The 17,520-nt window shown below is 36.8% G+C and overlaps 1 protein-coding gene across 1 annotated transcript in view; it reads right to left on the reverse strand.

The window, feature by feature from the left end:
* The window catches only part of SPATA16 (spermatogenesis associated 16), a 254,547-nt gene extending 242,593 nt beyond the window's left edge, over nt 1–11,954 (reverse strand). Inside the window, exon 1 of the mRNA XM_030823120.1 lies at nt 11,822–11,954. The gene's annotated coding sequence lies outside the window, so the exon portion shown is untranslated. The remainder of the gene's footprint in view (nt 1–11,821) is intronic.
* Nucleotides 11,955–17,520: the final 5,566 nt, after the last annotated feature.

Consider the following 17,520-nt stretch of genomic DNA (forward strand, 5'->3'; position numbering starts at 1 on the left):
CATTTCTATGTATTCACTATATTATATATATACTTATATATAATATTTATGCATAAAACATACTAATAATGTTTAATTATTAGTGACTTGTTTTACATTGTGAAACTGTTTATACATAAACACACATCTGTATAATTTTTCTTCTTAAAAATAGTAAGTTGGCAATTAATATTTACATGAAAATTGAGTCAAGACATTTGTTCCCTGAGGATTTTGTGTCCTGAAGAACAGTCTGTACAATTGGGGAACACCTATCACAAACAGGGATGGCTCACCTACCTTCCAGTGTTATCATACACTAAGCAAATAACACATGATCCACTGGAATTTGTACACTATGGGTAATGAATGAATAGTATTTTCCATTACCTCACAAATAGAACCTGAGGCATGAAGATGAGACTGCTCCTTAATTATTTTCTGCGGAGGTTGAACTGGATGTTTATTTTCGTCTTAGATCATTACATATCACTGTAAAGTATCTTTTGGAGTGGAATGGAGACAGGTAAAGATGAACATAGAAATCCTATAATCGGCTGGGTGTGGTGGCTCACGCCTGTAATCCCAGCACTTTGGGAGGTCGAGGTGGCGGATCACGAGGTTAAGAGATCAAGACCACCCTGGCCAACATGGTGAAACCCCATCTCTACCAAAAATACAAAAACTAGCTGGGCATGGTGGTGTGTGCCTGTAGTCTCAGCTACTTGGGAGGCTGAGGGAGGAGAATCACTTGAACCCGAGAGTTGGAGGTTGCAGTGAGCCGAGACCGTGCCACTGCACTCCATCCAGCCTGGAGACAGAGTGACACTGTCTAAAAAAAAAATTCTATAATCCCCAAACATCTCATATAATACAGCCTTCACCGTTGTCATTTTAATATTTTATAACAGTTTACAGGGCATTTTAACTTAACCCCTACACCGTCCTTCCTTTTACACGTTGCAGAATAAACGCTCATTTTTAACACTTGAGAAACTGTTGGTTGAGATTTTTCTATATGATTTGCCTGAGGATAAATAGCACAATGTTGTATGGCACTTATTACAAAACCTAGTAGAGACAAAGATAGTAAAAAATGATCTGTTTATCTACATATGCATGTCAAGCCACTTCCCATCATAAACAGCTGAGCCAAAAGCAGGGCTCACCTAATTCTTTGCAAGATTCTTGCTTTGATATTATACTAAAGATAATATAATTATGAAGTGCTTTCAAACGTAACCATTTGGAATTTGTATATTCTTATCCTAGGTAAAAAATAATAATAATTTCTTACTTGTATAGTGTTTTAGTACTATTATATGAATATTTCTTCTGAATCTTTATGTAGGGTAAGTAACGATACTTATTTTGTGAAATGCATTTGTCTGTGAGAAAAATTAACTTCAGAATTAAGATAGAGGAAGTATCAAAATAGTTTAGAAATATAATTTTTTACTTTTTCAATCATGTTTCAATTACATTTAATGAAGATTTTCAGGTTTAAGGAGTATAGAAATATTTGAGGACTGATTACATATTAATCATCCACTAATATTTCCCCAGTTGATCTCAGCCAAAGAAAACCATAAAGCCAAAGAACTGCTTGGAAAAAAATATTTTGGTTTGTGCAAAACTTTAAAACAAAGACATACTTTAAAATTTACTATTTTAACAAAAGGAACCTAACAAAATACATCATTCAAACAGTTACACATTACACTCTGCTTATGGGTGAGATGGAGTAGTAGATCAGAACTTCTGTTGAGAACTAATAGAAAAGCAGAATAAAAGACCAAATCATTTGTTTGAACATAGCTGAGAAGAGGGTATAACTGCCTCATCAAAGAGGGTATAACTGCCTCATCAAAGTGAGCTGACTTTGACAGGGGCATCTTCTGGGGGCATTTGCTAATTGTAGGCATGGAGAAGAGTGTGAGAATCTCAACATTTCACTGAAGGAGTCATTGGTGGGTAATGTTGAAACCTGTACAGCTTTGGGTAAATATGTGGGAAGCCTCAAGCACAGAGCTCTTTTACCACTCAGAAAAGAATGCCAATTTTTGGGCATTCATGGGCAGGATGGCAAAGTGGAAAGCTTCTGGAAGGAAGATAAAATTTTTGCAGTCTTATGAGACAGGGACTCATAGGAGAAAGGGCTTTGGAGAAATGCCACGCTTTCAGCTGAAACTCTTGAGAACCAGGGGTAGACCAGAGGTAGACTTTTTCGAGGGTTGCAACTCAGCCTCAATATGAAACAGTCCCTGATTAAATTAAGATGAAGTGCCATGTTATCTGTCTAGTGAAAGGAAGGATACATCCATTATGGAGGAAGATACGTCGTCGGGATCTTCTATAATTTTCTATACACACTATTCAGCACTTAATGGAAAATCATTAAGTATGCAAAAATAAAACATCTCAAGATAACAATAAAAAAAACAAATGAAAAAGTAAACACTAGAAACCTATCCATGGCTGATCAAGATATTAGAGCTAGGTAAGGAATTTTAAAACAATTCTAATTAATGTACTTAAGAGAGTGAGAAATGATAAAGAACTTTACCAGAGTATTAGACTCTATAAAAAGAATAACAAATTCTAGAGTTGAGAAATATACTATCGGAAATGAACTCATTAGATGGATTAAACAACACATTAGATACAGCAGAAGACAGATTTAGTAAACTCAAGAAACAGCAATAGAATATATCTAAATTTAAACAGAGAAGTAAAATAATGAAAAATATTAGTTAAAAAACCTTTGGAGACATGTGAAACATAGTGAAAAGGTCTTAACAGAGTATAGTTGGAGCCCTAGAAGGAACACAGAGAAAGAAGCAAAAGCAAAAGAGAATTCCAGGAGGAATTGAAGAGTAATAGTAAAAGTAAATATGTAAGAATATACACATAGAAGTAAATATTGACTGTTGTCACTTGACTGCATAAGACAATAATAGAAATGTCTCTACAGGATTTAAAACCTAGGCAGAATTAAAAAGAATGGCAACAATGATGCAAAAGATGCGAGAGCGTAAACAGAGTTAAAGTATTCTAATGTTATAAAATTATTACGAGTTTGGTAAAAATAATCATTTGTATTAGATTGGATGAAGTCAAGGATTCATGTTTAATTTCTAAGGTAGAAGCTGGGGAATATAAAATATAAACTAATATATAATTAACAAATTAACATAACAAAAAATTAAAATATTTTTGGATTAACCCCAAAAAGGAGAGAAATAAAAGTGACCAAATAAAAACGGATAGCGGTGTGGTAGACATAAACCAAAATCTATCAGCAATTACTTCAGATTTAAAAGAACTCAATATTCTAATTCAGAGACCGAGATTTCTCACAGGAAAAAATTACTACCCCCAACTCAGAGACCAAGATGGTCTCACAGGAAAAAATTACTACCCCCAACTCTATAGGGCTTAGGAAAGCTACACCTTAAATATGAGAACACAGAGAAGTTGAAAATAAAACCATGAAGAAAGATATAGCATGCAAACATCAACCAAGATAAGGGATGGCTCAACTAATAATCAGACAAAGTGGACTTTATGGAAAGAAGCATTACTAGAAATACAGAAGGTATGTTAGTTATTAATTTATTGTTCCTCAGCTCCAAACCCACCCATCACTCCGTATTGTGATACTGGAACTGAAATCTGCAGACTACATTTTTTTTTTTCCAGCTGGTTGAAAGTTAGGCTCTGCCAATAGAGGGTACTGGAGAAACACTGCAAAGCTGAAAGGGGAAGAAGGGACATTTCCTTCTTGGAATTTTCTGTTTCTGCCAGCAGCAAATGTTTCTGTTTGTAGGGGTCTAGGCAGCCTTTACCAATGCGGTGGTGGCCCGCACAGTCAGTGCAGGTATTCTTTTGCCAAATTTCTTCATCACCACAGCCATGTTGTTCTCTCGGTTCTGAGATAAGTGAACCCTATCTTAGTGACTTCCCCTGGCCACACTCTCTCCTCAGAGATCTGAATCTTAGCCTTGCGGGACCTCCTCTGAGCTTCCAGGTTACTTACTTGTTCATGTCCCCTCATCCCTAAGGATGCTATAGGGAACTAAGGAGAAGACAGCACAATTTAAATCTGTCTTCAGTGAATAACATGGCTTTTAAGTACATAAAATATAAAAAATTGATGAATAAAAGGAGAAATTCACAAATCTCCAAATATAGTGGGAAATTGTAACACACCTCTGTCAATGGCTGATGGAATTTCAGACAAAAAAAGGAAAAAGGAAAGAAAAAACTTTCAAGAACATATGAGCTCTGTGTAACGTAAGTCACAAACTTGGCTTAATAGACATATGTCAAATCCTGCAACAAAGAACATCAGAATGTACATTCTTTTCAAGTGTACCTGCAACTTTTACCAAAATTAACCATAGCTCACTCATAAGTCAAGCCACAACAAATTTCACATTTTATATGGGAAAAAAAGGGCCAAGAATAGCCATGTTAATCTTGAAGAAGAACAAAGCTGACAGACTTGGCCGGATGTTGAGAATTACTATAAATAAAGCTATAGTAAGGAAGGCAGCATGGCTTTGATGCAAGGATAAATTACACCACCTGAAAAGAATAAAAAGTCCAGTAGTAGACCTATATATAAATGTTCATTTAATTTATGACAAGAGTGACACTGACATGCAATGGGGGTGCTGTGGCTTAAGCATGTCCCCTAAAAGTTCATGTGTTGGAAGCCTGATTTTCACCTTGATGCAGCAGTGTGGGGAGGTGAGGTCTAGTAGGAGGTGTTTGAGTCATGAATAGATTAATGCTGAGTAAGGGAGGGAGTAAGTTATTGTAATCTCAGCTACCTGGGAGGCTGAGGCAGGAGAATCACTTGAACCTGGGAGGTGGAGGTTGCAATGAGCTAAGATCGCACCACTGCACTCTGGCCTGGGTGATAGAGCAAGAATCTGCCAAAAAAAAAAAAAAAAGCCATTGTAAAGCAAGGCTGCCTCTCATGTTTGGTCTTCCTTTTGCATGTCTGCTTCCTCTTTGCTTCTTTGCCACGTGGTAATGCAGCATGAGTTCCTCACAAAAACAGCAGATGCTAGTGCCATGTTTTCTGGACTTCCCAGCCTCCAGAATTGTAAGCCAAATAAACTTCTTTTTAAAATAAATTACCCAGTCTCAGGTATTCTGCTACAGCAACAGAAAACAGAATAAGTCAGAAACTAGAATGATGGCTTTTTAAATAAATTGTGCTGGCCTAAATCAAATGCAGCAAATAAATTTTGATACCTATCTTACATAATGCACAAAAATCAATTCCAAATGTATTGAAAAAGTAAATGTAAAAAAAACAACATTAATGCTTTTAAAAGAAAATGGATGATTTTATGACTCGGAAAGGCAAGGATTTCTTGAACAGAACATAAAAATAAAAAATTGGATTATATTATACATAATAATTTTTGTTCATCAAAACACATCTTTAAAAATGAAATGACAATTCATGGAATAAAATAAAATATCTGTAGTACATATATTTGATGTGGACTTGTATCCAGAATATATAAAGGACTTCTATGAAAGAAGACAAGAAAAAGACCCAGTAGAGAAGTGGGCTAAACATTTTAACAGACATATCACAAAAGATGATTTCCAAATGGTCAGTAAACTCTTGAAAGAGTTATTAACTCCCATTAGTCATCAATGGAATGCAAAGTGAAACCACAGGTTGATACCACAGCAAATCCACCAGAAGGCTAAAATTAAGCAGACAGACAATACCTAGTATTGGCAAGTATATGGCATAAGTGGAGCTTTTACACAAAGCAGATATAAATGTAAGATGGTACAACCAATTTGGAAAGCTGTTTGGCAGCATCTGCTTCCTCCTATATCCTATACTGGCAGATTTTTTTTTCCTATATACCCAGCAGAAATGCATACAAGAATGTTCACAGTAGCACTATTCACAACAACGTAATAACATAATAACATTGAAAACATTCCAAATGCCCATGAATCATAGAAAAGATAAAAATATTGTGGTATATTTATACAATGGAAAAATATTATTAGCAGTGAGAATAAAGGAACTACAACTACAAGCAACCACATGGAAAAATCTCACAAATAAAACATGGAGTGAAAGAAGCCAGATACAAAAGAATACATATTATATGATTCATTTAAATAAAGATTAAATTTAGGCAAAACTAATTTGTGGTGTTAGATGTCAGATTTGTGGTTGCCCTTGAGACGGTGAGTAGTAACTCGAATGGAACAGGGGGAGCTCCTGGGCTTACTGGTACCATCATTTCTGGATCTGAGAGCTCGTTACACCAATGTGTTCATTTGGTTACATCTGTCTTCATTTGTGCCTTTTACCAAATGTACGTTATGCATTGATAAAAAGTTTACATTAAGAAAATCACAGGTCAAGACAGCTTGAAATTTTACATACAAAGACTCTGAGTTTTCCTAAGGCAAGTTTTGCCTAAACACATGCCCCCTACTCCCTTACCTACAATCTTTGCATTGTCTAAGAATATAAGCAAGAAGGCAAGGGTAAGGATTTGATAGTTAGGAGGTGTTTTCTTCAAAATTCTCCAGGAGGGTAAAACAACACAAAACAAACGAAATGCAGTTCATGTTAGTGGCTTGGAAATTACCAGACTGTGTGTATGGTAGATAGACTGAAAGAGATTCCATGATTACATTTCTGAAGGTTCCAAAAACCAGAGCAAACAGCACTGAACATGTAGCAGTTGCTTGCTTTCGTTGTCATAATTATTATTTTTTACTTTTATTTTTATGCTATCTTTTTAAAAATAATTTTTTATTTTTATTATTTGTGGGGACATAGTAGGTATATATATTTATGGGATACATGAGATGTTTTGACATAGGGATGCAATGTGTAATAATCACATCATGGAGAATGAGGTATCCACCCCCTCAAGGATTTATCCTTTGTGTTACAAACAATCCAATTATACTCTTTTAGTTATTTTAAAATGTACAGTTAAATTATTATTGATTGTAGTCACCCTCTTGTGCTGTCAGATACTAGGTCTTATTCATTCATTCTAACTATTTTTTCATACTCGTTACCGTCATAATTTTTTAAATTTAGCTATGGCAGAGGGAGGAATAAAGCCTCTGTGCTTGCTTTCTGACCCAAACTCCCTGCAGTTGTTTGTTATATTAACTGGAAAATAGGGTGACCTAATGACCAGACCAATGACCTCAGGCTCAGCCTTACCTCAGTCAACACCCAGTCCTAGGAGAAGGTGGGAAGAAGAAGGGTCTCAAGAGAGGCCAGTGGGAACCAGAGAAGACAGTGACTCAAGACCCCTTCCCTGTGCAGCCGCCAAGTAGACGAATAAGCTTTCCCTGTCCTCTCTCTTGGGAAAGAGGGAAAAATGGTGACCACTTGAGAGGAAAAATGTATCCAAAGAACCCATTTAAAGACACTACTGAATTGTATTTGATGAGAAAGTTTAAATAATCCCTCTCTACATTCCCACATTTCAACATTAGTAGAAATGGGGCCTAAAGAGCTCGCCTGATAAGTTCTGCTATCAAAATAAATCTGCCTCTGCCATCACTGTACATCTAAATCAGCCTATAGCAGTTTAGGGCAACACCTCCAGGTGGGAATGTCCCAGAAAGAAGCAGCACTCTCAAGCCTAGAGGAAGCGATGAATCAGGCTCTGAGGGATTCTTTTCAAATGGCACCTCCCTCCCATTGTATCCCAACCCCATCCTATTATCTTGAAGGAATATTGTGGATGTGAAAGATCTGGAAGAATAAAAAATATTGCGAATTAGGGTGGTAGAAAGATAGGTGGAGAACAGAAATGATCACCTGCTACCGAAAGATAAGAAAGAACAAAATCAGATGACCATGACGTTAGACAAATTCTATAACAACAGACAGAGTCACAGAAAGGTCTGTGGAAAGCAGGATCTATGGGAGGAAAACAGGAAAAGAAATGGCAGCTGCAGAAGATAAAGCTTCTATGAACACTAAAACTTCCTCCTTTTCTAGATTCATAAATGGTGTCAATTTTAATGTATTTCAAGTCTTTTCTTTCAATCTGGTAATGACTCTCATGTTTAACATGATGCTTCCTCACTGTTAACTACATCAGTAAATATAAAGGGTGAGGAAGTTAACTGAGAGATCGGAACTTTTGAAAGCCTTTAATTAAGCCTTGGCCCCAATACCTAAGAAGGTTCAGAAGCCTTCTATGTTTTTATTCCTCCATTATCTCCTTCTCTGAGGGGGATCCCATGTACTTTCAACACACACACACACACACACACACACACACACACACACACACACACACACACGTCTCCGTAAAGAAGAGACCAGGCCGGGCGCGGTGGCTCACGCTTGTAATCCCAGCACTTTGGGAGGCCGAGGCGGGCGGATCACGAGGTCAGGAGATCGAGACCACGGTGGAACCCCGTCTCTACTAAAAATACAAAAAAATTAGCCGGGCGTGGTGGCGGGCGCCTGTAGTCCCAGCTACTTGGAGAGGCTGAGGCAGGAGAATGGCGTGAACCCGGGAGGCGGAGCTTGCAGCGAGCCGAGATTGCGCCACTGCACTCCAGCCTGGGTGACAGAGCAAGACTCTCAAAAAAAAAAAAAAAAAAAAAAAAAAAAAAAAAAAAAGAGACCAGATGTATTAGGTCTGGGAATGTATGTTAGAGAGGACTACTGCAATCCTTTCTTTCGTCACCTTAAACTTACGTTTCCAAAGGTCTGTTCAACAGGAATGAGAAGTGATTTATATCATGTTTTTGCTCCTTACATCTTCAAGTTAACAAAATTGAGCTGATTTCTAACAAGTTAAATGCATACTTTTTTTCTTGGTGGGGGGGTGATAATGCAGTGTCTTCTCAAGCTATAACTTCAGTGATCGTTCAAGACAGCATTGAATTCTTCTGCCTGAGTTATGCTGGCTAATAGGAATTTAATTGAGAACCGGTGGGAGAGCACTGAAGCATTCATGCATGTGAAATCAGATGAACACTCACAATGTGGAATTTCCTAAGGAAAGTTATTGTGGCTGAGAAATACAGACCAGGTTGAGTGCCAGTAACTTTTAAGCTAAGACGTGGAGCTATCTTCCTAATAAGTAATGAGCTAAAGGTCCCTGAAGAAAAGTGAGGCCAATATTTTCAACTGTATATTTTCAAACATTTTAAAAACATCGGCTCAGAGTTATATGCAATTCCCTTCCTCTGTAAGACATTAATCTTCCTTAACTTTCATTCCATATAATAATGCTTATTTTTGAAAGGCATATGCACAACTTATTTAGGTAAATCTAAAATAAACAGCAAGACAGGATAACTAATTTGTCTATGAAAAGAAATTGAAATCAGGAGCTGATTTCTATTCAGTAATTATAATACAAGTCTTCCTGAAACATTTCCTTTTAAATGGCCTACTTAAAACCGTATCAATTTTGCACTTCTTGTGCAATTCTAGATGACAGTGTGAATTCAGCTTCAGTTTCTACTCATAAAGGTTAAAGAGACGCTTTCTAACACCTATCATGTGTCAAATCAACTCAATTACCTTTCGAAGTTGCCTAAATCATGAAATATTAGCGGGTCAAATAGATGAATTCTGCACATTTCAGAATAGATGTACATAGTTGTACATAAATATATATCACATCATATAGTATGTAAATACATTTACTCCTGGAGGCTTTCTAAAATGTAAAGCTACAGCTGAATCTTTACCTTCCAGTAGTTTTACAATAATTTTCCCCATCATATAGAGATTTGGAATTCTGATATCAGTCATAGCCATTGGGTTCTGTTTTCTTATTCACAAAATGGAGTTAATATCTGCCTCATGTAATTGTTGAGAAGAGTAATATAGGAAGATTGCCTGAAAATAGTAACCGCTCAATAAATGTTAACTATGGTTCTATCATTATCATCATTTTTGTTATTGCTGTTATTATTGTTCAGCAATTTTTTAAAAAAATTAGACAATTAGAAAAATGCTCTATTAGATGACTCATGCTCATTCATTGCGTATATTTTGAAATTTAGCTAGAGCTATGATAAATTAGAGTCTTTATTTTGCTATCTTTAAGCTAGACTGCTGTAATATTTTATTTTATAACATCCCTGAAAAGCTCAGCAAGCTCTTTGTGAGTGCAAAATGTTACTTGAACGTTACTTTCCAAGAAGATGACTCAATATATTCTACACTAGTTGAAAGACAATACTCCAGGCTTTCTGATGTAAAAGGATTTAAAAACCCTTGAGCATATGGTGTTTGCATTGCTTTTGTTACTATGGCCTACAATTGTTGGGGTACCTATTCATTTATTTCAAACTGATGTATCACATAAAAGGAACGACAACAAAAACACAACTTGCAGTCAAATTCTATGTAGAGGAATGTAGCTTCAGTCACTGTGTGTCTTAATTAGAAAGAATAGCCAGAAGCGGTGGCTCACGCCTGTAATCCCAGCACGTTGGGATACTGAGGCGGGCATATCACTGGAGGTCAGGAATTCGAGACCAGCCTGGCGAACATGGCAAAATCGTGTCTCTACTAAAAATACAAAATTAGCTGGGTGTGGTGGCACATGCTTGTAATCCCAGCTACTCAGGAGGCTGAGGCAGGAGAATCACTTGGACCCAGGAGGCAGAGGTTGCAGTGAGCCAAGAAGGCACCATGGCACTCCAGCCTGGGTGACAGAGCAAGACTCTGTCTCAAAACAAACAAACGAACAAACAAACAAACTCCTGCAGTAAGGATTAACTGTGGGTTTATGCCTGGAGATCATTTTAAGGTTCTGTATCTTACAGTTCATGCTCATTTGTTGCTTTCTTTTAGTCATAATCAATTTCCAAGGTGCTAGTTTCACTGCTCAGAGGATGAAAAACTTAATGAAATTAGGGTAGTTTCTGGTATAATACTGCTAGTACATTAAATTTAATCATAAAGGGTTAAACAAAAACACAATACAAAGTTTTTATGCATTTATTTCAAACTAAGTCTTACTAAAAATGGTAAACACTTCCCCGATGCTTCAAAAACAGAGAACTTTACTGACATCTTTTAATATTTTATGGGTAATAAATCCAAAATGCAAATTTTAAACAAAGCTTGAACCTATTTTTAATTGCTCACGCTGAACAACCTTTGAACAGCAAGGTCCTTGTGAAAGACATTCATTCATTCACTCATTCATACAACAAACATTTCAGAGCACGCATTTTACGCCAGGCATGATGTTAGGTTACAGAAATGGTGACATGGTCTATGTCTTACAGGGAGCTTGGATTGTTTCTCTCCCTAATATCCTACTCCTTGACGTTCAATGTCTTCAATCCACAGTAATATTATAGGTTAAGGAGACAACAACCCATATCACAAATGATAAAATGTGAACTCTGAATTAGCAGCCATCATTTCCCACTTGACTAGAAGAAGATGTCCTCAAACTATACACTTTATTAGGGAATATATAGTAGAATAAAGCAAAACAAAACAAAAAATCTGTTATTGGGAAACCAAGTAGGATCTTAGTCTTTACTTTCTCACCAGAGTGGGGAAGGATAGGGTGACCTGGTGCAGCGGACAGGGAACCACTTTGGAACTACCTGTCTTCTAACTGCCTGCAGGAGATGATTTCTTGGTTACTTATTAGGGCTTTTTATAAGCAACATTCCTCATTCCTCAGGTGGGCAGGAAGAAAGGAGCTCCTGTTTTCCCAACTTACTCCAGCTTCACCTGAGGGTCATTTCCCTTCCTTCCCACCCAGCCACTGAACGAGAAAAGCTTTAACTGGGCAGACCTGAATGATTCTCCTCCTACCTAAGCAGTTGTGGCTCAGTCCCGCGGGGACGGGGCGAGGCTCTGGACTCCTCCCAGCCGCAGCATCTGCCAACACCGGGCTCCCAACGTCCCACTGTGAGGACTGGTCTGGCTGCTTGCTCGCGGGGACGCCCGGACTTGAAACGTCCCGTGCCACGTGGCCCATCTCGCCCACAAGTGGCGCGGGTCACTGGCACCTCCCTAGTCTTTCCTCTTGAGTTGCACTTGATGTTTCCAATAATAAAAACAAAGTTATTTATATTTTTCCGTTCAGATTCTAAAAGCAATATGATCAGTAAAATAATTTGGAAGATACAGAAAGATGTACATAAAATAAAAATTATCTGTATTCTAAAGAGAAGCACTAAGAACGTTTTAATGTATATCTTTGCAGTCTCTTAACTATGAATAGATTAAAAAAAAAATACCACTCTGTCTCTTTCACACAAAACTACACAGACACAATATAGACTTTATACATACATTTTGTAAAGTTTTGTATTTGTTCTGTTTTAAAGAAAATTATTTTAAACATTTTACTCTAAAACCGTTTATGAGATCTCATAACCTCCTACCTATGTATGTTTTAGAGTAAAATATGTATATTATATAGAATATATAAATGTATACTATATATCAAATATATAATATCATATATTATATTATACTAACATTATATATTATATGATATTATATAACATGTTATGTTATATATATAATTATGTATATTTAAACATAAACGTGCTTTACCTTCTATGCATTTTAGGCAGCACATTATTGATACATTTGAAGAAATCTATGTACCCTTAAGGACTGCATCTTTCTCCTAGCCACTGTCGTGACTTGTATGACAAATATCCCTTGCTTTCCTTTATAGCTTAACAAATCATACATGCATCACTTTTTATTGAAATATGACATATATCCAGAAAAATGAATGAACTGCAGTGTGTTGAATAAATTATCACAACGTGAACCCATCAGAATAACCACTACCTCAATAAAAAAATAAATTCTTAGCACCCCAGAAACCCCTTCTAATTTCCATTCCTTTTCATTCGCCATAGGTAGTGACCGTTGTGGTTTCTAACACCACAGTTTAGTCTGTTTTTGAACATAATAAAAATAGTCCAGTTATGGTTTTACTACTCTATGCTGCCATTGATTATAGTACTATAATCTATCTTTTACAAAGTACACTAAATATGATGACTAAATTTCACTTCTTGGGGAAAAAGTTTGTCTTATTCACACTTTCCCACCCCCACTCTCTCCTACCTCTCTGCAAAAAATGGGGAAACTACGTTTCAAGGTAAGGTGTAAGGATTGACTGAGATGAGGTGCATGAAGCCTCTGCTGTGTGATAACAGGCTTTTCAATCCCTCTGCAGTAGTCATAATCTCCCTACTACCTCTCACTGATGTATCTCCATCCTGCCTTCAAACCTCTGCTTCCTTAAAAAAATTTTTTAACCTAGTAAACAGTTCTGTAAGTTTTGATTGTAAGTGCCACACAATCAAGATTTAAAACACTACTGTCACCCATAAAAATAACACTATGTTTCTGTAGTCAACTCTGCGGACCATTTCCAGACCCTGGCATCTACTGATGTGTTTTTTGTCCCTTTAGTGTTATCTTTTCCAAAGGTCAAATAAATGGAATTATATAGCATGTAGACTGTTGAATCAGACTTCTTTCATTCAGCATATTACGTATGAGATTCACATTACTGTGGTGTTTATCAGGAGTTCAGTCCTGTTTATTGCTGAGTAATGTTCTATTTGTGTGCGTATACCACAGTTTATCTATTCACCAGTTGAGGAATATTTGGGGGTGGTCATGAATAAAGCTTCTATAAATATTTGTATACGTATGTTTGTGTAAATTTAAGTTTTACTTTACTTAAATACCTAGGGATCAGATTGCTGGGCCATATGGGATTTAACTTCATAAGAAACAGCCAAATTATTTTCCGAAATTTCTGTACCATTTTGCTTTCCCCACCAGCAGTACATGAGATTTCCAGTTACTCTCACATCCTCACCAGAACTTGGTATTGTCAGATTTTTTTTTCATTTTAAAAATAATATTTCCTTTGGGTATCTCCTTGTGGTTTTAATTTGAATTTCCCTAATAACTAATGACATTGAGTATATTTTCATGTGCTTATTTGCCATTTATATCTTCTTTAGTGAAGTGCCTGGCCCAGTCTTTTGCTCATTTTAAAATAAATGGATTGTTTTATTACTTAGTTTTGTGACTTCTTTTATTCTAAATATAAGCCCTTTATCAGATTTGTGTTTTAAGTACATTTTTGCAGTCTGTGCTTGTCTGTTTATTCTCTTAGCCACATCTTTCAAGGAGTAGAAGATCTTAACTTTGATACAGTTCATTTACCTTTTTTATGGCTTGTATTTTATGTCTAAGAAGTCTTTTCCTAACCCCAAGTCACAAAGAGTTTTCTCCTAGGTTTTTGTTTGAGAGCTTCCTAGTTTTTAGGTTTTACATTTAGGATATCATTTATAATTTTTGTGTGGGGTGCAAGTTATGAGTTGAGGTTAATTTCTTTTTGCAAATGGAGGTCCAATTGTTCTTGCACCATTTGTTGAAAAGACCATCCTTTTTCCATTGAATGGCCTTTGTACCTTTGTTGAAAAATCAATGCATGAGTCTATTTCGGTACTCTCTAGTCTGTTCTATTGATCTATATGTTTGCTTTTTCTTCAATATCACACTGTCCTGGTTACTATAGCTTTATAAAGTTCTAATTTCAGATAGTGCATATCCTTCAACTTTGTTCTTCTTTTCCAAAAGTATTTTGTATATTCTATTTTCTTTGCTTTTCCATGTAAATTCTAGAATCGGCTTGTTGATTTTTATCGAAAATGTCTTGTTACAATTTTGATTGGAATTGTTGAAATCTATAGAACAATTTAGGAAAAACTGACATTTTAGCAAATGTGTCTTCCAATCCATTATCACGGCATACAGGCATATGTCAGAGATATTGTGGGTTTGGTTCCAGACCACTACAATAAAGTGAATATTGTGATAAAGTGAGTCACACAAAGTTTTTGGTTTCCCAAAACCAAAAACTGCACACAAAAATTATGTTTACACTGTACTGTGTAGTCTAGTAAGTGTGCAATAGAATTATGTCTAAAAAATACATTCCTTATCTAAAAATACATTATTGCTAAAAAATGCTGACAATAATTTGAGATTTCAGTGAGTTACAATCTTATTGCTGATTTAGTCTTGCCTCAATGATAATGGCTACTGATTGATCAGGATGGTGCTTGCTGATGGTTGAGGTGACTGTGGTAATTTCTTAAAATGTGACAGTGAAGTGTGTTGCATTGATAATTTTTTTTCACAGAAGATTTCTCTGCAGCATGTGATGCTGTTTGATAGTACTTTACCCACAGTAGAACTTATTTCAAAATTGGAGTCAATCCTCTCAAACTCTGCAGCTGCTTTATCAGATAGGTTTATGGAATATTCAAAATCTTTTGTTATCCTTTCAACAATGTTCAAAGCATCTTCCCTAAGAGGAGACTCTATCTCAAGAAATTACTTTCTTTGTTCATCCATAAGAAGCAACTCCATATCCATTCAAGTTTTATCATGGGATTGCAGCAATTCAGTCACGTCTTCAAGCTCCACTTCTAATTCTAGATCCTTTCTATTTCTATTATATCTGCAGTTAACTTCTCCACTGAAGTCTTGAACCCCTGAAAGTCATTCACGAGAGTTGGAATCAACTTCTTCCAAACCGCTGTAGTTAATGTTGATATTTTGGCCTCCTCCCTTGAATTGCAAATATTCCTAATGGCACTTAGACTAGTCAATCATTTCCAGAAGGTTTTCAATTTAGTTTGTCCAGATCCACTAGGGTAATCACTATCTATGGCAGCTATAGCCTTACAAAATACACTTCTTTAATAATAAGACTGGAAAATCTAAATGACTTCTTGATGCAGAATGCATATTGTGTTAGCAGGCATGAAAACAATATTAATCTCCTTGTACATTCCCATTAGAGCTCTTGGGTGACTAGGTGCATTGTCAATGAGCAGTAATATCTCAAAAGAACTATATTTTTCTGAGCAGTAGACTTAAAATGTTCAACAAAGCATGTTGTAAACACATATGCTATCATTCAGGCTTAGGTTTTCCATTTATAGAGCACAAGCAGAGTGGATCTAGTATAATTCTTAAGGGCTGAAAATTCTAGGGAATTTTCACAGTGGTAACTGAGCATCGGCTTCAACTTAAAGTCACCAGCTGTATTAGCCCCTAACAGGAGAGTCAGCTTGTCCTTTGAAGCTTTGAAGCCAGGCATTGACTTCTCCTCTCTGGTTATAAAAGTCCCAGATGACATCTTCTTCTAATAGAAGGCTATATGTATACATTGAAAATCTCTTGTTTAGTGTAGCCACATTCATTAATGATCTTAGCTAGATTTTCTGGATAACCTGGTGCAGCTTTTACAGCACTTGCTGCCTCACCTTGCACTTTTATAAAGATTGTTTCTTTCCTTCAATATCATGCGCCAATGTCTTCTAGGTTCCAACTTTTCTTCTTTAGCTTCTTCACCTCTCTCAGGCTTCATAGAATTAAAGAGGTTTAGTAGGGCCTTGGCTCTGGATTAGGTTTTTGCTTAAGGGAATGTTGTAGCTGTCTTGATCTTCTTTCTACATCACAAAAATTTCTCCATATCAATAATTAGACTGTTTCACTTTCTTATCATTGATGTGTTCCTTTGCATTCACAACTTGGCCTACTTGTTTGGCATAATGTTACCTAAATTTCAGCCTATTTAAGTTTTCAACATGCCTTTTTCACTAAGCTAAGTCACTTATAGTTTTTGATTTAAAAAATAAGAAATATGAGAGAGGGTGGAGCAAGATGGCAAAATAGAAAGCTCCATCAATCATGCCCCTGCAAGGACATCAAGTTAACAACTATCAACACAGAAAAAACACCTTCAAAAGAACCAAAAATTCGGTGAGCACTATGTATCTGGTTTTAACTTCATATAGCTGAAAGAGACACTGAAGAGACTTTAAAAAACAGTCCCGAATCATTGACACTGCCCCTCTCCCACCCCATGCAGCTGTGTGGTACAGAGAGCTCATTTCTGGGTGCTGGGAGAGGGAGAACACAGCAATTGTGAGGCAATGAGCTCAGTGCTGTCCTGTTAGAGCAGAAAGGAAAACCAGACCAAACTCAGCTGATGTCTGCCCATGGAGGGAGCATTGAAACCAGCCCTAGCCAGAGAGGAATCACTCATCTCAGTAGTGGTCCAAACTTGAGCGACTGCAAACCTCACCGCTGAGGGCTACAGCACTCTCTGTCTCTAAGTAAACTTGAAAGGCAGTCTACACCTTAAGGACTGCAACTCTTAGGTGAGTCCTAGTGCTGAATTAGGCTCAGAACAGTGGACTGAGGGGGCACATGACATACTGAGACACCAGCTGGGGCAGCCAAGGGAGTGCTGGCATCTCCCCTCTTCTATCTTCAGGCTGCACAGCTCACAGATCCAAAAGAGACCCCTATCTTTCACTTGAGGAGAGGAGAGAGAAGAGTGGGAAGGACTGTCTTATATCCAGGATACCAGCCAAGCCACAGCAGGACAGGGTGCCAGTCAGAGTTGTGAGGCCCTCTTTATAGGCTCGAGGTCCCAGACAAAGTTT

Source organism: Nomascus leucogenys, chromosome 11, assembly GCF_006542625.1.
Source record: "Nomascus leucogenys isolate Asia chromosome 11, Asia_NLE_v1, whole genome shotgun sequence".
NCBI lineage: Eukaryota > Metazoa > Chordata > Mammalia > Primates > Hylobatidae > Nomascus > Nomascus leucogenys.